The following is a 24,473-nucleotide window of genomic DNA, read 5'->3' as shown; positions in this document are numbered from 1 at the left end:
GCCGCGCCCCTCCCTGCCGGCGGAAATGGAGGACGACGAGGTCGTTCACGCGAGCGCATCAATTTCTTGCGGGACATTTGGGGAGGAGAGCAGCGGCGATTGACATATCTAGAGGCAGTTCGAGGGAAGATGGCGGAGGAGAGGGGAAGATGGGTGTGGCAACCGGAACCTGCGAGGCAACCACCGCCGCGCCCTAACCAGAGACCTCCGCACCGCGATCCCCACCCAATCCGCCACCAGCAACAAAGATTTGGACAACAGGGCCAAGGTGGCTGTCAAGCCCCTCCTGAAGCCCGGCAACCAGGTGTGCTCCCTAGTGGCCGTCAGCCCCCAGCCATACCACCTGGGCGCCCCCTCAACGCAAGCAAAAGCAGCAGAAGGAATTGAAGACAAATGGTGATATGCAGCCTGTGATTGATCCCAGGTACCGTACCCTTACTTGCTTCAACTGTGGTGAACCTGGGCACTTTGTTGGTAATTGTGGAAAACCCAGAGTCTGCTTTATGTGTGCTATCCCAGGACACCACATGGATGCATGCCCGAAATGGAGTCAACCTCACCCTGCAGCAGTGTTCTATGGCAGTGCTAGTAGAGGTTTGGGTTTCTACCATGTCAATGTTTCTAAGGAAGGCCCTAGCCAATGGCTGAACTTAACAAACTGTGGTGTGGTGAGAGTTATCTATGGCCAGATTACTGCCAATGAGCTGGAAAAAGAGCTTGCTGAAATCTTCTGTAAGGAATGGCCCTGGTAGATCAGAGAGCTTGAGACAGGCCAGTTCCTTGTGAGGTTTCCCCCACATAAGAGGGTGGCTGACATTAAGAACTATCCCTCTTTTGGATTAAGGAAACAGGGTGTTCACGTGGAAGTCTTGGAATGGGTTGGTGAGACCATGCATTTTGAAGAGCTACAAGATGTCTGGGTTCAGATTAGGGGACTACCTCCCAAGTGGTGCAGTTGGAGTGCTTTTGCTCAAATTACATCTGGCATTGGAATCCTGCTAGAAGTGGATTGGCCTTCAGTTTTCAAAAGCTTCTATGAAATAGTAAGAGTTAAAATCTCATGCAGAGACCCATTTAAAATCCCTCTTGAGGGGCTCTTTGAGATGAAGAGGAAATTATACATCATATCATTCTCAGTGGAGAGAGAACAGCAGGATTAGAACAACCAAAGGACAGATGATGATAGGCCTGATGATCCTGACGACAATGATGATGAAGCTGATGACTTAGATGGAGATTCCAATGGGGGAAAAGATATGGATACAGATCCTGACAACCAAAGAGTGCAAACCAAAACAACACCAAAATAGGCCCCATCAAAATTTGCTAATGATCATACCAAGGCTAAGACTGTGCCACTAAGCGAACCAATGCTGCATGAAACTGAACAACTGGCACAAATGAAGGAGGAAATGACCAATCATACCAGTGGCCTAGAGACCAACAAGCAAGAAGCTAGCAGGGAGGTACAAGTGGGAGATGAGACAAAAGGGGAGAGTTTGCAGGTGGACACTACCTATGGTGAACACCAAGAACAGGAAGATATCACTGGATGGGAGAAACTGAGGCTGCTGGCAGAGGAAGAATCATCTAGAGAGGATTGTGCTAATCTCTTGAGAGAAATGGAATTGGATGAAGAAGATAGTGAACCTGACTCTGATTTTGAAATCAGTGATGAGCTAACCACAGCTGAAAAGATCCTACTCTACTCCTCTACCAAGAGAAATCTGTTCTCTGACTTGGAGATGTGTGCTGACACACAGGAGACACAAATGGATCAACCACAAGATGCAGTGACCAAGAACAAGAAACAAAGATGGGGACCAACACCACTATGTGATAAACCAAGATGAGGAAGAGAAGATGGGAGAACCATGTTGCAGAAAGCTATGGACCTGAAGAGCTACAAGAACTTGGGGACATCTAAAAACCAAGGTAACTCCTTTGCTGTTCTACATAATGAGCATCTTATGCATGTAGCTAAGTCTGCTCATATTTCTCTGGGTGCTAACATCCAACACAGGACTGATAATATTGACATTATGAAAAGTGAAGAAGTAAAAAAGTGTGACAATTTTATTATTGATTTTCCTGAAATTACCTTACCTGTCAATTTGGAATGTGAGCTGGACTACTCCAATGTTTGCAGAAATAAACCTACCTCTTTAGGCCCTGAGCATACTCAGTGTTCCCAAATGAAGGCAGATAAAACCTGGTCACAGGTTGTCCAAGGTGCTATGAAGCACCCCAATAATTCTGATTTTAATCATGATAAGGGCCATGTGGAATGTTAGAGGCCTGAATAAATCAGGCAGATAGGAATGTATCAAAAACTTTATTGACACTAATAAACTAGACTTTGTGGGCTTGCAAGAAACAAAGAAGGCTACCTTTGATGTTTCCTTCTTTAACTACATTAATAGTAGTTTCAGTTGGAACTACTTGCCAGCTGATGGGACTGCTGGTGGCATCTTGATTGGCTTTAGAAACTCTAAATTTGATATTATCTCTTGGGAAATTAATTGATTTTCTATTAGCACTATAGTTAAAAATACTACTGATCATGTGATCTGGAAGCTGATTACAGTCTATGGCTCTGCTTATGATCATGGTAAACAAGAGTTCATTGATGAACTTCATACTGTCATGTCTAGGTGGGCTGGTCCTATGATCATAGGTGGTGATTTTAATCTGACCAGGGAGGCCGCTGATAAGAACAATGGAAATATTAATTTCCATTGGTCTGACCTTTTTAACAATTGGATTAATTACTGGGGGTTGATGGAGCTGAAAAACCCTACTCGATCTTACACTTGGACTAATAATCAGGACCAACCAACTATGGTTGTCCTGGATAGAGTGTTTATATCCACAAACATTGATGCCCAGTACCCTAATATTAATATTAGGAGTGCTACTCGGTTAGGTAGTGACCATGTGCCGCTGTTAAGTGATTTTGGTGTTGACAATAGAAAGAAACCTTATCTCTTTCGCTTTGAAAAATGGTGGCTAAGTCAGGAGGACCTCTATCATGTGGTAGAGAAATCCTGGAACTCACCTTGTAGTCTCTCTGATCCTTTAGAGGTCTGGCAATTCAAAATGAAAAACCTAAGGAGAAAACTAAAAGGCTAGGCTCTTAATATCAATGCTGATATTAAAAGGAAGAAGAAAGCCTTGCTAGAAGAATTTGATCTTCTAGATGTTTTCTCTGAACTCAATCAGTTTACTGATCTAGAGAGGAAAAGAATGCCAGATATCCAAGAGGAATTGGAAGATATTTGGAAGATAGAAGAGACCAAAGCAAAACAAAGATCTAGAGATAGAAACATCAAAGAGGGTGACATGAACACTGCTTACTTCCATGCCATTTGTAACCATAAGGCAAGGAAGAAAACTATTCTCTCCCTTCAGGGGCCTGATGGAATGGTCACTGAAAACAAGGCAATGCTGGGCCTTGCGGTTGATTTTTATAAAAAGCTTTTTGGTTATGAGGAAAAAATTGATATCCATTTAGATGAGAACTTCTGGGAGGAAAGTGATTATATCACTGCTGAGGAGAATAATCTCCTAGAAGCTCCCCTCTCAGAAGAAGAAATCAAGGAAGCTGTTTTTGGGTCATATGCTGATGGAGCCCCAGGACCTGATGGCTTCCCTTTTCTGTTCTACCAAAAATTTTGGGAGGTGATTAAAATAGATCTCATGAATATGATCAGGTAGTTTGAAGTGGGTGAGCTGGACATTGCTAGACTTAATTACGTAATGCTGACCCTGATTCCTAAGGAAGCTGAAGCTACAGAGTTAAAAAAATCAGGCCTATTGCCCTCATTAACTGCAGTCTTAAAATTTTGAGCAAGGCCCTGAATAATAGGTTAATTAAGATTAGTGAGCGTCTCATCTCTCCTAATCAAACAGCCTTTATCAAGGGGAGATATATTTTGGAGAGCATGGTAGCTGCCCATGAAATTATTTATGAGGTAGCGAGGAAGAAGGATTCTGGAGTTTTTTTGAAGCTGGATTACAAAAAAGCATATGATAGAGTTAATTGGAACTTCCTTGAGAAAGTCTTGAGAACAAGAGGCTTTAGCCCCAAATGGATTGTCTGGATATATTAAGTCTTGTTAAAGGAGGTTCTGTTTGCGTTAGACTCAATGATGAAAATAGTAGTTTCTTCACCCCTGGTAAAGGGCTTAGTCAAGGTGATCCCTTGTCTCCCCTGCTTTTCAATATTGTGGTGGATGTCTTTACCAAAATACTTATTAAAGCAGCTAGAGCAAACCTAATCAGAGGGCTTTTGCCTGATGTTTATGAAGGAGGTATCATCAGCCTGCAATATGCTGATGACACTCCTTTTCCTAGAAAATAATCTGCAACATGCCAAGAACTTTAAGTGGCTACTTACTTGTTTTGAGAATCTCTCAGAAATGAGGATCAATTATGCCAAGTGTGACCTGCTGACCTTAGGTCTGGATGAGAATGAGAACAACAATTTTGCTAGATTGTTTTGCTGCAAAATTGGTTCTTTCCCAATTAAGTACTTGGGGGTGCCCCTTCATTTTTCTAAGCTTAAGAGAGAAGATATTCAGCCTGTGGTGGATAAACTCATTAAAAGAGTGGCTGGATGGAGAGGCAAACTCCTCTCTAGTGCTGGAAAACTCACCCTTTTGAAATCCTGTCTTGCTAGTATACCTATCTACCTGCTTTCTGTGATTAAGTTCCCAAAATGGGCTATTGAGAGTATTAACTCTCAGATCGGGAATTTTCTATGGAATGATAATGAGGGAAAACATAAGTACCATCTTTCAAATTGGCCTAGTCTGACTCAGGAAAAAGACTATGGAGGCTGGGGGATTCCTGACTTAAGTTCTTTGAATCTCTGCCTCTTAGCCTCATGGATCAATAGATACCATTTGAATGAGGCTGCAATCTGGAAGAAGATCATTGACTTTAAATATAATTGCAAAAATGCTAATATTTCCTGCTGCCCAGAGCTCAATACCTCTCCCTTTTGGAAAGGAGTTCTGTGGGCCTGTAAAGCTGCCCACGTGGGGGTGAGATGGAAAGTTGGTGATGGTAGAACTATTAGGTTCTGGGAGGATACCTGGGTTGGAACTTGCTGTCTAGCAACCTAGTTTTGGGATCTTTACATTTTAGCTGAGCAAAAGAATGTAAGTTTAGCCTCTGTTTGGGACGGCAGAACTTTAAAGATCTCCTTTAGGAGAAGAGTAGAGCCTAGATTAATTAAATTGTGGGAGGAACTAGTCTCCTTAGTTGAGTTGGTCAATTTTGAAACCGATTGTGATTCTATCATTTGGACTTTCCATGGGAATGGGCAGTTTGCTGTGCATGCCATGTATAAAGCGGTTAGCTTCCGAGGGATTCAACCTGTGCACGCACCTGCTGTTTGGCAGCTTAATGTCCCCCTAGAATCCATATCTTTCTCTGGCTGATGGCAAACAATAAAACTCTGACCAGATCAAACTTAGTCAAGAGACAAAATTTAGATTATCTCAGCTGCCTTTTCTGTGCAGAATCTGAGACGGTACATCATTTATTCTTTGAATGCTGTGTGCCTACAACCATGTGGCTTATCCTCTCTGAAATCTTTGGAAGAAATCTAGGCACTGACTTTGAATCAGTGGTCAGGTGGTGGATCAGTAATAAAAAAATGCTATCATGAACACTTGTTGCGCTGCATTGATGTGGTGCACTTGGAAAATGCGTAATGACCTTTGTTTTCAGGCAAAACAATGGAGAAGCCAGAAGGATCTGCTGGCAAAACTGATCAAGACCTTAAAAAATTGGAGAGCTCTGTGCAAAGCTGCAGATTTGCAAGGCCTGGACCAAGTGATGGAAGACCTCACATCAAGACTATACAGTCCCCTGCGCCTTTCCTGGGGTGGGCAGGTGACGACAATTCCCTTAAGCTCCTAGACGGCGACACAATCAGATTTGGTAGCATCAGATGGATAGGTGGTCTGTATCAATGCCGGCGTGCAGGCAGCGCTGGAGGAGTTCTATGAAGATGGGAATGTAATGGCTGATCAGTCACCCTACGTTGCTCCCTCCGTACCGGGTGTTGTCTCGCTAGATGCTTAGCTTCTTAAGAGCTATGAAAACTTTGTGGAGCTTGTGAACTCCTACTTGCTTTCATTTGTACGAACCTGAAACCTTTACTTTGTTTCTCTAAAATAAAGCGGGAGTGATCCTTTTTCTAAAAAATAATTTGGGGCCCGATAGTGGGATAGGAGTATGGTCATCCAAGGGAAGCCGCTCAGCCGTATAAGCTTCGCATCTTGGTTGGACGAACCAGACGGCGGCCCTATGTGATTCTGGATTCTGCTCTCCAGCTCCTCCGCTCTGACGCCAACAAAGATGTCCTCCACGTCGCACTGCTTCTCCACCTTGCGGTTCCTCATCAGCAGAAACATCGGCACCGTCGAAACTTTAAGCCGTGATGTAAGAAACTGCATATAGATATATTGATCGATATAAGAGCAAGTATTATGGTGGACGTCTAGCCGGTTGATATCTACGTGGATGAGAGAGAAATAAAAAGAGAGAAGATGATGGGCGCCTCACGACGTGCCGGCTGCGGCAGACGAAAACCCGCTGTGCGTGCTGCTACTGGCCAAGCAGCTAGCTACGCATTAAATAGCCGCGGGCCTGCCACACATTATCGCCAGCAGCGGGCGACTATCAGACGAAACCATTAAACTTGCTCTAAGCAGGGTCAATTCAGCATCAGTATAGAAGACTGATTAGTCTATTCAGTATGGATGGAAGCTCGTTAGGCGCTCCGGTCCGTAAGCAGCACGTATACCTTGAAATTGCTGCAGTCAAGCTCGTAGAATACAGCGCCGTTTGCAAATCGGGAGGCAATTCTCTCTACCTCCGGCTTTATGGACTCGCACGCCGCGTTACTTTTCTCCACGAACTCCACCACCAGCTGTGTGTGTGAGATAGAGAGTTTCAGAAATTGTCATCATCAATCATAAAAAAGTAGGCTGAAAGAAGGAAACGCACCAGTTTGTTGCCCTGCTCATTGTTGTTCAAAATTTTTGCCAACTCGGGCCTACTGGCCTTCACCTTATTCACTAGCGGAGACGAAGCTCGTTCGATGGGCAATAATGGTAAGCAAGAAGAGCCAGCTGCCGTTGCTTCGCATATAAACGGTTAGATCCGTAGTCGTGTAGACAAGGCAGTGCGATTAAAAGTGAACGGGCTTTATTTATTATATATAGCGGAGAGAGGCCAGCAGGTTCGGTGAGATGGTTTGGATGGGAAAGGATATATGCTCAACAAGGCGATCCAAATCTTTACTTCCCCTACACACCTTTCCGCTCTCCTGCTTTCTATATATTCAGCTGCTGGTTTAATTAATTTACGCAAATTCTTTCCTTGCGCCATGCCAGTTTGGCCACCACAAACGTTTGATGAGAATCTCTCGCTCATGCGATCAAAACCTAGACACTCCCATTTCTGTTAAGGTTCAGGCTGTCATATTCCTATTTGACGGTAAGAGTGCAAGATGCGACTTCGCTTATACGCTACACCCTCCGTTCCAAATTTTCGGTCGTTTGACTCTTTTAACTTTAAGTTTAAATATTTTTTTATTCAATAAATTTGTACAAACATAGTTAAATTTTGTTATTCTAGAAAAACTTGCATTGATAAAACAACCCACGTGATCACTTATCAGCAAAGAAGTGATATTTTGCACGAATTTTTAAATAAGATAAGTGGTTAAATTTTGGATAAAAAAGGTCAAATTATAATTTGGAAATGGAAGGAGTACTACTTTGATCTATATCAGAGAATATTAGACGCTGTGTATTTTCAGGGAATATTAAACGATGGGAATCCTTGAAAGAGATCTGAACGAACAAAGTATACAAGTTGGCATCGGCTTTTAAAGATTCCTACGCCACTTAAAGCGGAATTTTTTTTATTAAAAGTAAACTTTGCTGAGAAGAAGTTAAGGTCCTGGGTGTGGTGGGATTTCGCAATGGAAAAGCGAATTTCTAAGCTGCTGTTGGATGGTGCCCCCACCAAACCCACCGCGTGGAGCTCTCCCCAGTACCCATACGTATTCTTTTCGAATATTCTTGTATGGACTGTATATAATTTTTAGTACAAAATAGCTCACGACAACAACACGTGTGCACACACATAAATTGTCTTATTTGTAAACTATAATGGGGATGTGATTTCACGCTACAAAACTGAATAATTGTGAGTTGCTGGCCCCTCAACAGTACTAGATAAAGGGCCTTGGTACAGACTTAAGTCCCGATTTTTCAATCAGTATTGGCATTTCACCCTAAACTCTAAACCCTAAACCCTAAATAAATTGGAAAGACCAACTGGTATCGAAGGGACCACCACGCTGACGCAAGCTAGTGGTACCGGTTTGTCTTCCCATGGAATGGAAGACCAACCGGTATCAAAGGTTCTCTTTTTTTCCAAATCCTATTATATTTTAATTATTTTAATTATTTATTCTTTCAAAATTGCTACGCGTACCCATGCGATACACTACTATACGTCCATCAACCTTGTTCAAGTTAGAATAATATATGAAAATAACTAAATGTCACTGTCAATCATGTATTAAGTTCTTTAGACATAATAATATTTACAAATATGCAAATGTCACGATCACAATACAAGTACTAGAAATGTAACGACCAATCATTTCTATCACGATTACAATGCAAGTATTAAGCCCCTCACGTCGTCCATGAGGATTGTCTATCAATATAGCTGTCATGACTTCTGTCACGATTATACAATGCAAGTATAATGACTCCTGCTCGGACACAGCCCTTATCCTATCCACATCGTAAACTTCCTCCCTGATTTACATCATCTATCAATTTGAAAGAAAATATCAATATATTAATTCATCACATTAGTATAATTAGAAAAATGTATTGTGAACGGTTTGTACATACTCTGAGCTCTTTTGTCGTAGTCTTTCCGCAACGGGTTAGAGAGTGCACAAACTCACATACATAGTACCCACACAAATTATTTTCTTATTTTTTTGCCTCATCATACAATATTTGTGTGTGCCTATATAGAACAAATGAGATAAGCAAAACGATCATGGCCCCACATACCGGAAAATCTATTTAGCACACAATTCCTCCTTTCATTGACCGCCTCCTTTGTTTTTCAAAAAAAAAATCCACACCCTACACTTAAAAATACATTTGACGTATAATTGATCTAAACTGAAAATAATTTGATTGTTCAAATTCAACTTACCTGTTCAATAGGTTTATGATGTGTTGGATTGCCGTCTTTTAGTTCCTCAATGAGTCAAACACTATAAGTCTGCAAGATTCCATGCAAAAAATGAGCAAAATCCAACGAAAACTGCAGATATAGGTATACAAGCATATATGTATGCATTGGACTTAACATTTATTTAGGAATACAAAAGAGGTACAAGTCGATCAAGACTTACTCAAAAGTGTAGGGTAGCATTATACAGAATTTGTAATATTGCGTAGTTAGGGCTTTGTACAAGTTTTGGCACGTCTCCTGATATTTCAAGGGACTCGTGAGATTCATAAAATTTGCCTTGTTGATTAGCAAGGGACTCATGAAGCCCACCTGATGTTGTCATCCTTATTTTTGGCATATTTGAATCTCCATACTACACGATACTATATAAATTTGATGGTACACAAAGAATACGGGGCTGGAAATTAGATAGTACACAAAGAATATAAATTAGAGATTAGTCAATACTTACATAACCAAATGGTGATGAGAGAGACGTCGTGGGCATCTCGATGATATATTGCATGCACAACTTCAAAGTCCACCCAGAAGTCATTCTATCCATGGAAGAAATCTTGGTCAGTCATACTTAACTCCAAATATATTCATATCTCCCTTTGACTTTGCAGGAACCATTTATGGAAATTGAACATCTGTATGCGTAGATTGGTCCCCTCCAGGAACCCTCAATGACACCAGGTTTTCCATGCTCATATGGAAGACCAATAACTTCAGCGAATAGGATATCATCCATTTGCCCTACTGCCTGCTCATGCGTCAATCCCGTTTCTTGTATAAATTCCGTCTTGTGTTGGTCTTGTTGGAAATATATTTAATGTGATCTTCACAGTTAAGGAAATAATCATGTTTTACCACTTAAACATGATTAAGAAAGTTAATGGGCTGTAATTGGCACTACTACAAAATCTCATTAACCGATGCGCTTTAAAATTGCCTCGGAGGCGGGCACACTAAAAAACCGCCTCGGTTAATGCCTTCGATTAACCGAGGCGGTCATTTTATTTGTTAACTGAGGCGGTCAAGAAAACCACCTCGCAAAATCAATTAAACGAGGCGGTCACATTTAAAATAATCGCCTCGGTTAATAGTTCTATTTTTAGGGTCCGCCTCGGTTAATAGACAAAGCCCAAAGAATGCCCATTTCAGCCCATTTGTAAATAAGAAATATATAAATAAGCAAACCCTAACAGTCCCTCCTCCCTCTCCCATATTCTAGCCGCACCTCTCCCTCACTCACTCTCTCTCCCTCCCTTCTCTCTCCCGAACGCCGAACGCACTAGCGGCGGCGGATCCATCTCTCTCCCTCACTCTCTCTCTCCCTCCCTCTCTCTCCCGAACGGCACTGGCGGCGGTGGATCCGGCCGGCCAGCTGGCGCGGCAGTCGGCGGGGTGCGCGGCGGGCTCGACGGTGCTCTGCGGGGTGCGCCGGCCGTGCACAGTGCGGTGGTCGTCCCCGCCGCGGCGAGTGGCGCGGAGGTCACGCGGAGGTGCGGGGCGACCGGATCCGCTGAGGGAGGCGGCGAATCTGGTGCCGGTGCGGCGGATCCGGGCGGGGGCGCGGCGAATCCGGCAAGGGAATGGCGGATCCGGTGGCGGCGTGTCCGGATCCGGCCGGGACTGGCTGCTTCGGGTGGGGGACGGCGGCTCCGACGGCGCAACGGCAGTGGGACGGGCAAGATGGGGCGCGGCAACCCCGGCGGTGGCGGCGGGTGGCGCCGGCGGCCCAGATGGGCTCGGCGGGCCGAGCTTTTCTTTTTTTTGTTTTTTACTCCATTAACAGAGGCGGGCGGCTGACCGCCTCAGAAAATCCCCATTTACCGTGACGGTACCTCCGAGGCGGTTGGTGTTGCCCGCCTCGGAAAATTGTTTTCAACCGCCTCGAAAAATCTTTTTTGTAGTAGTGTGGTGGGCCCAGATTAGTTTCCAAACTGAGGGCATGGCCCTGCACCCGCAGCACTATAAATCTGTTGTCAGCCAAAACCCACCGGCGAGTAGCGACAGGCAACACGAAGAGCCGGGAGGTCGCCGGGGCGCTGGCAGCACTGCTTCCTCGGACAACGGCCCGCAATCCGGCACACGCCGAAGATTCCGGAGAACGTAAGGCGTGCCACCTGACCTATACCCGATCAGGAAGGTGCGAACGTGCTTGCGACGAGTTGCCTACATACACAAACACGTGGAAACGTAAGTCCGAGCCGTGGTCGGCTCCCCGGGACGACTCTTGCATCGGCTTAAAAGAGCTGATCGAGTCCCGGTGTCAGATTGGATCTGCATCTATCCAGATATTGATGAATAAAACAAATAATTATGGAAAACTTGCTTCAATTAAATCTAGCTGATCTAATCCATGATGGTAAAAGCCTCACTGCTAGATCGGAACATCCTACACGTAACTAGGCCTAGCGAACACAACAGATAACTAAACCATAACAAAAAACAGAGGCCTAAGAACTAGCGAGAGCCGATTCCCGGAATAATCCCTATTAAGGCTAAAATAAAGCATCTATTACATCACCGGAACATCCAATCCGTTTGCAGGGCCTAACCTAACAGATATTGAGCCAATCCTTATAAAATAAGAACAAACCATAACAGATCGGATCTACTAGATAGAAAAAGAAGCAAGGTGTTAACTCTAAGCAACTAACCCTCTGCAACGAGAATTAGCTTAAGATCAAGCGTGAATGCATAGAGAAAAACATGATATTCGTAGATGGTAACAATAAGAACATGATAGATCTACTAAAAATCTTGCTACGAACATCAAGATAACTAGCATTACTCGCCATAAAAAACGCTTCAGTACGAGTAATACCAAGGTAAAAGCGATCAGGGCAGCATGGAGCTTACTTGGATGAAACCCTAGAATTAGGGGTGGCGGTGCGCCGAGAGTTGTTGTTGCGAAATGTGATGACGTTCTCTCTTTACGAATATCATATGGTACATATTTATAGTCCGGAGACTTGGGAAACAATCTAAACTAATGTGTCCATATCGGACTCTATCTCTAACTCAATCTGAACTAAATCTAAGGATACATGGCCCACATGGCCCAAATGCTCACGCAGGAGCCGATTCGTAAACCTTCCTCAATCTCTTCATTAAGTCCAACTCACTCGCGGCCCATTAATTAACCTTGTTAATTTATGGCGATAACACATGCCCCCTGGTTTTGGCAATGATAATTCCAAAACCACTCCGTCGCTTCATCTTCCCGATAATGCTCATTGAAAACCGCTGCAACCACCAAGGAAGACGCAACGTCTCTGCAAGTGGCTCCTCGTAGAATGTGAAACTGCCGCTCCGTCTTCCATCTTTTACTATTTAATCTCATCCCGAATCGGCTCTCTTCACGGCAAACTCATCTTTCTCCCAAAACCAAGTAGCACAGAAAAAAACCCCAACCTTCAGTAGCCAGTAGCCATGGCGATCTCCTCCTCTTCCGGCTCCAACACCATCGGCCATTCTTCTTCCCCTTCTTCTTCAGACCTTTCTGCCTCCTCCCTTGACTCCGTTCCAGAGAGTCGGGAGCCGACGCCGGAGTACAACCCGGCGGCGGCATACGAGGCGCTCGCTCCTCTACATTGGGATGCAGAGGAGTTCGACTTCGGGATCGCCTCCGAAGACGACGAGCCCCAGACCGAATGCGAAGACCTCCAACTCCTGTTCCAGGAGGAGTTGGAGAGCAACAGCGAAGAAAACTCCACCTCGGATGGAGCCGATTCCTCCTCGGAAGAGGAGATCGGCTCCCCCTCCAGCGACGACGAGCCGATGAGCGGAAAGCCCTTTCGGTTCCTCGGGTCCTCCGAGGAGGACAGCGAGGAAGAGAGCGGCGGTGGCGGCGGCTGGAGCGACGACGCCGAGACCGACGGCGGCAGCAGCGCCTTCGACGGCGCCAGCGACGACGACGACGACAGCGACGGTGGAGATGCGCCGGCTCGAAGCCCCAAGTGCCGTAGGTACTAGGTGCCTACGAGTAGTAGGTGTAGTAGTAGAGTAGAAGTAAGACTGTAAAGCCGAAGGAATTATCCTTTGTCAAATCAGCTTCTTGCTTGTAAAAAATCCAACTTTTAATGAAATCTTATTTATTTCATCTTGTGTGTTTGGATCTCCCCAAAAAAGCCAATGGCATCGCATCAGGCTTTACTAATGTCCAAGAGCCGACGGATTTCAAAATTGGAAGCAATCCGCATAAGAATAGAATACTACTTCTACTCTGAATCTGACTCGTAATAGACACTCCAAGTCCGAGCGTAATTCGAGAACCCAGCTCCATAATTTCGAGCAAAACTCGCAAAATCATCCAGAATTCGAATCAGACCCCACAAAACAACCAAACCCTAAGTCAGCAGATCTGAACCATGGCAGATTCTGCAGCTCAGACAACGAATTCTGCAATCAATGAAGCGGTAATCTTCGGCCTGAAGGTAATATTCAGCCTACTCTTTTAACTTTTTCAGCTTGTTGAGCCTTCAACAAATTAAACTCTGAAATATGACACCACATGTAAATTTTTGAATCTCTGAACTTCAGGTGTCAGACATTCTTCTGCCGCATCCTTCGAATCCTAAATCCTTTTGTCTTGGCCCACGAACTCATGAAAATCCCACAGATTTAATTTCTTGTGAAGCAAATAGGATCCCTTTCACAAGTCAAAACATTAATTTGAACCTCTGGGCCGATTGCTTAAGAGCCTGGCCTAACCCCTCTGAGAGCTGGACTACATGGTACAGCAGAGTAGCAAAAGCTTATATGCCCTTGTGGCAGAAATTGAACATAGCCGATGCACTTAGCTTATCATTATCACCCCTTGACAAAGATGAGAATCTTCTGAAAACCATCGGCTATTTTTGGTCTGATGCCCTGAACTGTTTCTTCTTTGGCCACAGTCCCATGACCCCTACTCTGCTAGATGTCACCATGATCACTGGCCTGGACATTGGATCCCCTAATCCTGCTGCCCACAAAATGGCAGAAGTTCCCTTCAAACTTTCATGCAAGGCAAACTGGGGGCACTTACATGAACCAGCACATGAAAATAAAAGGTCCAGTAACTGAAAAGGAACACACAACCTTTTTAAATCACTGGTTAGAATATTTCATCTTATGTGGTCCTTCCTTAGCTCCAACTAAGAATTACCTTCCTTTGGCCTACCACCTGGCCCATGGCAACCGCACCGGCCTAGGCAAACTTTTCCTTGGAGAAACATACAGATGTCTCCACCTAATGACCACCAATTTGCTCAACCAAAGGAAACTTAGAACTGGAGGCCCTTGGTGGTTTATTCAGTTATGGGCACAACTTTACTTTCAGCATCAAATCCCAAACTTTCAAAACCTAACCAAGAACTCCTTTCCCGACGAAAATAGCAAGCTAATTAGATGCACTAGCTATGGCCAAGCCTTATTCAGCCTCCCTGGCAGCAAACTGAATCCAACAGATGCAGCAAACTGGTTCAGAGTTTTCTACAAAGTACTAGACAATCCACTCTATTTTCCAATCACTGAATCTGAAGCTTTTGAGAACCCGACTGCCTTCAGACTGGATAGTTTTGCAGATGACAACAGGACTTGGCATCTATACTCCCTGATGATTCGACCTGGCTTCCTTCCTGTTGGCATGAGTACTTCTAATAGAATTATCAAACTAGGCTATGAAACCTATCAACCAGTCATAGCAGCTCGGTAATTCGGCTTAGGACAAGTCCCTCCCCACTTCCATATTCACCACTTGGTGGAGAGTAGAGCCGATCTGCCTGATGGCCTCACCAGTTCAAGATGCTACAGCATGTTTGACAACCTCCACATTCCAATACCAGCCGATCTGTCCTTCAATCCTTCATCAATCGACTTCTGCACATGGTGGGGAATGTGGAAAACTCATGTCTTCAGAAAAGCTCTAGGTCCTCGACTACAGCAAATTGATCCTGAATATGTAATCCCCGAGGAAGAGGTACTGAATCTGTGTACTTATCCTTTCTGAGTCCTCTATCCCTTTACTTGACTAATCCTGCCCACCCTGCTTACAGCAACAAGATGATCCAGAACCCGTGACCAGTAACGGGGAACCATATCACTTTCTCGCAACTGCTCCCTATGTCCTCTTCTGCAAGGGATCACCATCAATGAAGAAAGTAATAATGGCTGCTCAGCCAGACTTACTCCAGTCGGCTTCTAAACGAAGACAAACCTCTGCAAGTGTTGCCCCCTGAGTCCTAACTAAGAAAAAGAAGATAATCACGAGGCGAGTCATCAAGAAATCAGCACAAGCTTCTCCGAGTCCATCAGAGTCTAACACCAACCAGGTAACTCATCTTTCTAAAACCTCTCCTTTATTGTGTATATATGTATTCTGGTTGACTGTAATTCTATTTCCAGGACGCAGCTGAAGACATCCCTAATACTAGCAGCTCAGTGCAACACGAAGTCATCGTTCATGAAGCTGACACTGGAGCAACTAAAACTTCCAATGCTCTGGCGGATATGCATGACGAACAGGCTGACATAATCGAAGCCCCTATTGTCATCTCCAAACCAACTGGATCGGCTGCACCTGAGTCGATCATCACTTCTCGTTTGGAACAGATAACTTTATGAACCGATTTAAATCAACTGATCACTCCATTAATCCACTTCGCTCCCAACTAATCTACATCATATCGGCAGGGCTTCAATATTTCAGACCTGCTCTCCTTTGACCCAACATCAATGGGTCTGAATGCACCAGATGCAGAAATGCAATCACCACAGCAGCCGATTACAATTACAAATCAGCTTCAGAATATCAAGCGCCTGCTCTCTGCTCCAATTACTGCTCTAGTTGGTGATTCCAGCGAAATAAAGAACATCTTCGAGCAAATAGAATCCCAAATCCTGGAGCCGCTGCAAATCAAGCTTTGGCCAGCCAGCAATCTTCCATTCTTCCGGATAGAAGTGAATAGAGCACGACAAAGAATAGAAGCACGTCGTTCTCAAGTCTCTCTGAAAACTGACATTGCTCAAAAGTGCAAGGCCCTCAACCAGAAGAAAGCAACTCTAGATATCAAAGCTGACATATCTGCCAACATAAACCGACTCGACCTCCTGAAGAAAGAATTGGCAGAACTCGAAGAAAAGGTCCGCACAACCAAGAAACTCATCCAGGCCGAGGAAGCTTCTATTGCAAACTCCAGGCAAGAAACCCAAGAAATAGCCGAGCAGATACAAGCAGAGTTTGCAGAGATAAGCACCTTGAGTCGGCAGATAGTAACAGGCGATGACAAGGATGACGAAGCAATTATAGCACGAGCAGACGCCGTCCGCACAGAAGCCATCCATGCCATAGAAGAATTCCTGAACTAATAGATAGGTTCAAGAAACATTTAGTATTGCCTGTTAACCTGAAACTTGTAACTGTTTAAAACATCTTAAGTCGATGGTCACACATCGGTTGTCTCGCTTCTCATATATTATCTCTCTTTTTTTTTACTGGCCAACACAACGTGTTGGCCTCTCATGATTTTTTTTACTAGCCAACTCAACGTGTTGGCCTCTCATGATATATTTTTTTACTGGCCAACTCAACGTGTTGGCCTCTCATGATACAGCCAGATGGGTTTCATCGGCTTTTGTCATTCGCTGTCCCACATGCTTGGGAAATATTTCTTGAGGTGTTGGCCATTGACAGCCACAGGAAACTTGACACCATCCAACTCCTCAAGCATGTATGCATTTCCAGGTAAAACCTGATCAACCTTGTACGGCCCGTGCCAAGTTGGAGACCACTTGCCATATTTTCTATCTTTGGTTCCCAATGGTAACACTGCCTCCTAAACTAGGTCTCCAACCTGGAATTCTTTTGGCCTGACCTTTTTGTTGTATGCACGAGCAACTTTAGCCTTGTTTTCCTTAATTTTCTCAAGCGACCAAAGTCTTAGCTCTGTAAGATCCTCCACATTATCATTCATCAAGGCTGCATACTCTTCAGCCGATAGATCATTCTGAAACTGAACACGCCTTGATCCGGCTGTGATCTCCCATGGTAACACAGCGTCTTGACCGTAGACCAGATGGTATGGTGACGTCTTGATGGATCCGTGACATGAAATTCGATATGCCCACAAAGCCTCTGACAACATCTCATGCCAACGCCTAGGATATTCATCGATCTTCCTCTTGATCAGCTTAATAAGGCTCTGGTTGGATGCTTTAGCCTGTCCATTAGCCTGAGCATAATATGGAGATGATCTGATCAGCTTGAACCCCGTGTCATCGGCAAACTTTCTAAATTCCTCCGAAATAAAGACCGACCCTCCATCGGTCGTGATGGTCTGAGGGATCCCAAACCTATGAATGATGTGCTCTTTGACGAAATTGATCACATCTTTTGATGCCACCGACCTCATGGGTACCGCCTCTACCCATTTTGTGAAATAATCTGTAACAGCTAACACCCATTGGTGACCTTTACTAGATGGCGGGTTAGTCTGGCCGATCATATCCATGGCCCAACCCCTGAACGGCCACAGCTTAATAATAGGATTCATTACTGATGCCGGCACTATCTGAATCTTGCCGAATCTCTGACATGCCTGACATCCCTTGTAATATTTGAAGCAATCTTCAAGCATGGTAGGCCAGTAATATCCCGATCGCCTAATCAGTCATTTCATCTTATGAGCCGATTGATGTGTGCCGCAAGCTCCTTCATGAACCTCATGCAAAAGCCGATTCGACTCTGCAGGTCCCAGACATTTAAGCAGCAGCCCTTCCAAAGTCCTGTAGAACATGTCGTCCCCAATCAGAACATACTTCATGGCTTTGAGTCTTATCCTTCTGGGTGCCCGCCGAGCCGAATCCTTCAAATAATTGAAGATATCGGCTCTCCAGTCTCCAGGTTCTAGAAACTGAACCTCCACATCGACTCCATCGGTTGTTTCCTTGTAACCGGAAGCCATTTGTGCCAAATCATTGGCTTCATTGTTTAGAGTTCTGCGTATCCAGTGGAAATTAATGTACCTGAATCGTGACATCAACTCACGACATTGCATCCATATTGGGAAAAGAGCTTCGCTCTCACATTTGTATTCTTCCGTGAGCTGAGAAATCACCAGTTTCGAATCCCCAAATATTTCCATTGCCTCTGCACCAGCTTCCAGGAGTAATTCTATCCCTTTGCACACGGCTTCATATTCTACTAAATTATTGGTGCATGGAGCAGTCATTCTGATGGAAAAATAATAAGTCACCCCTTGCGGTGATACCAACAGAATTCCCACGCCGCACCCATCACCACAAGCTGATCCGTCGAAAAACATGGCCCAGGCACGAATAAACAGTGCAGCTATATCAGTGCTAACCCTGTCCGCCACAAGATCTGCCAGTGCCTGTCCTTTGACTACCTTCGCAGGCTGATATCGGATATCGAGCTCTGATAATGCAAACATCCATTTTCCGAGTCGGCCTTTTAGAACCGGAGCCGACAGCATATACTTAATGACATCCTATTTGCATACGACAATCGTTTCCGCTGAGAGCAAAATATGACGAAGCTTTGTGCATGTAAAGAATAAACAGAGGCAAAGCTTCTCAATCTCAAGGTACCTGGTCTCGGCGTCTAACATGCACCTGCTGAGGTAGAAAACCACCCTCTCCTGGCCGTCGTGCTTTTGAACCAATACCGAAGCAATGGAAGTGTCACCCACGGACAGGTACACGTAGAAAGGTCTATCTTGCTGGGGTGGAACCAACACTGGAGGCCTTGATAGATATTCCTTGATTTCATCGAAAGCCTTCTGTTGCTCTGCCCCCAGCGAAACTCAGCATCAGACTTGATTTTCACCAAACCCATGAACGGCTCGATGCGCCCAGACAAATTAGAGATAAATCGTCTGACAAAATTGATTTTGCCGATAAGCTTTTGTAACTCCTTCTTCGTAGTAGGCGGTCTCATTGTCCTTACAGCTTCTTGACTTTTCAAGCCGATCTCGATTCCCCGCTCGTGCACCAGGAATCCTAAGAATTGACCGGCCGATACACCAAAGGCACACTTCTTCGGGTTCATTCTGAGCCCAAACCTTCGAGTCCGCTCCAAGACCTGACGCAGATCTTCCAGATGTCCCCCAGCCGATGTGGACTTGACCACGACATCATCAATGTAGATCTCTACCAACTTGCCGATGAGATCGTGAAAAATGTAGTTCATGGCACGTTGATACGTTGCACCGGCATTTTTCAATCCAAAGGTCATAACCAAGTATTCAAACAACCCGACTGCGCCCGGTACCCTGAACGCGGTCTTGTGTACATCCTTTGGGGCCATAAAAATCTGGTTGTAGCCGTCATTACCATCCATGAAACTCATCATCTTATGACCAGCCGCTGCGTTGATCAATGTTTCCGCAACAGGCATCGGATACTCATCTTTTGGCGTTGCTCTGTTGAGGTCTCTGAAATCCACGCAGACTCGCCATCGGCCATCTTTCTTTTGGACAGGGACTACGCTGGAGATCCACTCCGCATACCGACATGGCCTGATGAACCCTGCATCCAGCATCTTTTGCACCTCTTTCTTAACCTCCTCTAGAACTTCGGCCTTCATCTGACGTGCTGGTTGCTGAAACGACCGAAATCCCTTCTTAAGCGGGAGCCGATGCTCAACGATGTTTCTATCCAGACCGGGCATCTCAGTATAATCCCATGCGAAACAGTCCCGGTACTCCTTCAACAGTGATATTATTTGCTCACACAAGATCGGGTCTAACTTTTTGCTGATAAATGTCGGTCGCGGCTTATCCCCGGGACCGATATCGACTTCCTCCAAATCGTCAGCAGACGTAAACCCACACCCTAACTTGCCGCCGTCTGAAATATCGACATCGACAGCAAACACAGGGAGATAACAAGAAAAATTTTCCGGCCAACCGCACGGGCTGGCCGTTCCCACATTTCCGTTATTATTCAAAAATGAATGCTCAGCAAAAGCCATTGTTTGTACATCATGTAACAATTGTAACCCCAAGCCTATATTACTCATTTTTTGGGGCCGGTCGCTGGGACCGGCCTCTCTAACCTTGCTGGATTCCGTAGCTTGCCAGGATGTGTCTACTCTGTGAGGCCAGTGGATAAGACCAGCCTCAGCCTGTTTTTTGTTGCTTCAATCCGATCACAGTCTTCCAGCGCGATCCCTGAGATCGGCTCTTGCCCCTCCGCATCCCAGGCATTCATGTCTGCAAGCGAAACCTCGCTGGAATCATCTGCACGGACCACCTCCACTTCATCGCCATCCCACTAGACCAAGCACTGGTGCATCGTGGAAGGAACACAACAATTTGCGTGAATCTAATCTCTCCCAAGCAGCACTGTGTATGTACTCTTACTGTTGACAATGAAGAACAATGTTGGAACGGTCTTGCGGCCAACTGTCCACTCCACATTCAGGACACCCTGTGCCTCCGATGGCTGACCGTTGAAATCATTGAGCATCACATTGGTCTTGATAAGATCAGCAGTGGAACGACCTAACCGGCGTAGCACTGAGTACGGCATCAGGTTGACTGCGGCGCCAGTGTCGACCAACATCCTATTCACAGGTTTGCCATCTATGAGGCCCTTGAGATACAATCCCTTCAGGTGCTTGTAGCTTTTCTCCTTGGGCTTCTCGAAGATGATCGGCTGTGGGCCGAGATCCAGCTGCGCGATGGCCAATTCCTCCGGTTGGGGCGCCCGAAACTCTGACGGGAGCACGAACACCATGTTCACATCAGCCGATGGCTTGTCATCGGCTCTTGGCTGCCTGGGGCGCCACTCCCTCCTTGGAGGGTGCCTTTCCACCCTTTGCGGGCACCTGACTTGCTCTGCGAGATCCGGACGTGCTTTCCTCAGCACGTCAAGGTATTTTGCTTCCGCCTCATCGAGATTGCGTAGACGCTGCACTCTGCGCTTCTGTGATCGGCTGAGCCCGTCAGGACACCACCGTGGATGATGATACTTGTCTTCCTGTTCTGGCTCGAGATCATCCCCGGATGGCCGCCTCACACGGCCATCGTGACGTGTTCTGGGCCCTAAGTGCCAGAACACCGATGTCTCACCTTGCTGGCGTCCCCGAGGCCTGCACTCCAAGCAATCATCTATAGTAGGCAATTGGCTCATGCTGGAGTTCCAACAGTACCTGAAGAACGGGCAATGCCAGTGGTTGCGTATAGCCTGGCGCCTCCCTAGCGTCCTCCCTGTGCGGTGCTCGTACTCCTCCTCTTCCGATTCATATCGGCGGCGCACTTTGTACTGATACTGGTACTTTTCCAGAAGCCGATTGGAAGCTGGGAGCTGATTGATGATGTGACGCACTTGTTCTTTAGTAACATGTTGCTGCTCCGACTCGTGTTCATCCTGGGGTTGTTTGCCAGAAACGGCCACTTTCCTCTGCTCGACATGGCGACGGATGGGTCCTGCCATGTTGATCTGAAACGCCAAATTCTGACCCTCAGCTCCAAGATCCGACAGCTCCACCACGTTAGCCTGCGGGAACGGTTGACTGTCCACTTTCATCGTGTGTTGGGCTAGAATTAATCGGCCTTGCTCGATAGCCGATTGGATCTGCCGACGCAGGTCCTTGCAGTCATTCGTGGCATGAGTGAACGAGTGGTGCCACTTGCAGTACAGCCTCCCCTGCAGCTCTTGTGCCGTTGGTAGCTTGTGATTCTCTGGGAGCTTCAACTGCTTTTCCTTGAGCAGTAGATCGAATATCTGCTCTGCCTTGGCCACATCAAAGTCAAAGCCCTACACAAGCCCCTTCTGTTTGACCCACTTGCATGGGACGGGGTTTGCCCCCCGGGTCCACTCTGCTACGGCCACTTCCTGTTCCTCGCCAGAATCATCGAAATCACCTGCTTGGGCCGTATTGACATGGCGCTTGAATATTTCCTGGTACAGCTCGGGGTGGTAGTGTTCATACGCCGTAAGCTTCTGCACCATATATGCCAGAGAGGTGAATTCCAACTGAAAAGCCAGATCCTTGATCGGCTTAGCGAGTCCCAGAACTGCCAGATCAACCGCTTCCTTTTCTATTATGCGCGACATGTAGCATCGGTTCTTAACCTCTCGGAAGCGCTGCACGTACTCAGAGACACTTTCCCCTCGCTTCTGCCTGACTTGGGCGAGGTCGGCAATCCCAGCTTCAGTAGCCTCTGAATGATACTGGGTGTGAAACTGATCTTCCAGCTGTCTCCAAGTCCGAATCGAATCTGGGGGCAGCGATGTATACCATCCAAAGGCTGAACCCGTGAGAGACTGGGAAAATAAACGGACCCTCAGAGGATCCGATACTGAGATCATCCCAAGTTGCGTCAGGTATCGGCTCACATCTTCAATGGAGTTGGCTCCTTCTGATCCGCTGAATTTGGTGAACTCCGGAAGCCGATACTTGGGTGGCAACAGGATCAAATCATAGTCACTTGGATACGACTTGGAATAGCCGATCGCCTTTCTCTTGGGCAGGATGCCAAACTGGTCCCTTAGTATTGCACTGACCTGCTCCACACTAAGAACTCCTGGGGCTGAGGGTTCAGCACTCGGCCCGGTAGCGTACTTTGCCAGCCATGCCTGTTTCTCCGCATCTGCTCCTGAGGCTCCAGTACCCATCAGATGTCCCGCTTGCGTTGCACTGATGTTGTCAGGTATGTACACGCACGTGTAGCCTTGCGGGATCTCCTTAGGTGGCTCGTTCAAGAACTGGCCTTCTCCAGGGTCACCGCCGATCTTGTAGATGACGTAGATCGGTGAACTTTGCTGTCCTGCTGCCACGAGTGAATATGGTACTAGCGGTCTAGATTGCAATACAGCCTCTCCCCTGTGGCTTCCCAGGATTGGTCCCGATGGGGAGTACTGGTTCTTGATCACCTCCTGGACAACGCGATGTGCCACGCGCTCAAGCTCGTTCACCAGGCTCTCTGAGTGCCGATGAAGCGTATGAGCCACCATGTAGTTCATCTTCTGGTGTAGGGCTCTGGTGCGCTCCTCTGATGGCACAGACAGATCAACGTTGTCGAGAGCGCCCTCTGGTGAGAACCCCTTCCACCTGATACCATGGTTGCGGGTCCTCTCGAAGGAGCCGATGAGATCGGCTTCGAACTGAGTTTTGACCTCATCATATTTTTGCTTGTGTTCTGGAGTCAGCTCTTCATATGTGACAGGTTTGGTGACCGGCGGAACCGGCGCTTGGTCCTGAGATCCTGTCATCTCTGCGGCGGGCGTTGTTGTTGATGATGGTCCCACTGGGCATGCCAGAATGTGTTGTCGGTCAAAACCCACCGGCGAGTAGCGACAGGCAACACGAAGAGCCGGGAGGTCGCCGGGGCGCTGGCAGGTACTGGTTCCTCGGACAACGGCCCGCAATCCGGCACACGCCGAAGATTCCGGAGAACGTAAGGCGTGCCACCTGACCTATACCCGATCAGGAAGGTACGAACGTGCTTGCGACGAGTTGCCTGCATACACAAACACGTGGAAACGTAAGTCCGAACCGTGGTCGGCTCCCCGGGACGACTCTTGCATCGGCTTAAAAGAGCCGATCGAGTCCCGGTGTCAGATTGGATCTGCATCTATCCGGATATTGATGAATAAAACAAATAATTATGAAAAACTTGCTTCAATTAAATCTAGCTGATCTAATCCATGACGGTAAAAGCCTCACTGCTAGATCGGAACATCCTACACGTAACTAGGCCTAGCGAACACAACAGATAACTAAACCATAACCAAAAACAGAGGCCTAAGAACTAGCGAAAGCCGATTCCCGGAACAATCCCTATTAAGGCTAAAATAAAGCATCTATTACATCACCGGAATATTCAATCCGTTTGCAGGGCCTAACCTAACAGATATTGAGCCAATCCTTATAAAATAAGAACAAACCATAACAGATCGGATCTACTAGATAGAAAAAGAAGCAAGGTGTTAACTCTATGCAACTAACCCTCTGCAACGAGAATTAGCTTAACATCAAGCGTGAATGCATAGAGAAAAACATGATATTCGTAGATGGTATACAATAAGAACATGATAGATCTACTAAAAATCATGCTACGAACATCAAGATAACTAGCATTACTCGCCATCAAAAATGCTTCAGTACGAGTAATACCAAGGTAAAAGCAAGAACAATGCTGCCCTGATCGCAAGAAGCG

The 24,473-nt window shown here is 46.0% G+C and overlaps 1 long non-coding RNA gene across 1 annotated transcript; it reads right to left on the bottom strand.

Moving 5' to 3' along the window:
* Positions 1-5,488: 5,488 nt before the first annotated feature.
* On the bottom strand, positions 5,489-7,310 carry LOC120706923. The gene is made up of 3 exons (XR_005688526.1): positions 7,024-7,310; positions 6,821-6,946; positions 5,489-6,464 (listed from the first exon to the last, which is right to left on the bottom strand). It is a non-coding gene; the product is annotated as an uncharacterized LOC120706923 (long non-coding RNA).
* Between the last annotated feature and the right edge of the window lie 17,163 nt (positions 7,311-24,473).

Source organism: Panicum virgatum, chromosome 5K (genome assembly GCF_016808335.1).
Source record: "Panicum virgatum strain AP13 chromosome 5K, P.virgatum_v5, whole genome shotgun sequence".
NCBI classification, from domain to species: domain Eukaryota; kingdom Viridiplantae; phylum Streptophyta; class Magnoliopsida; order Poales; family Poaceae; genus Panicum; species Panicum virgatum.
Note: the sequence above shows the minus strand (reverse complement) of the source record. Positions and strands in the feature narration are given on the sequence as shown.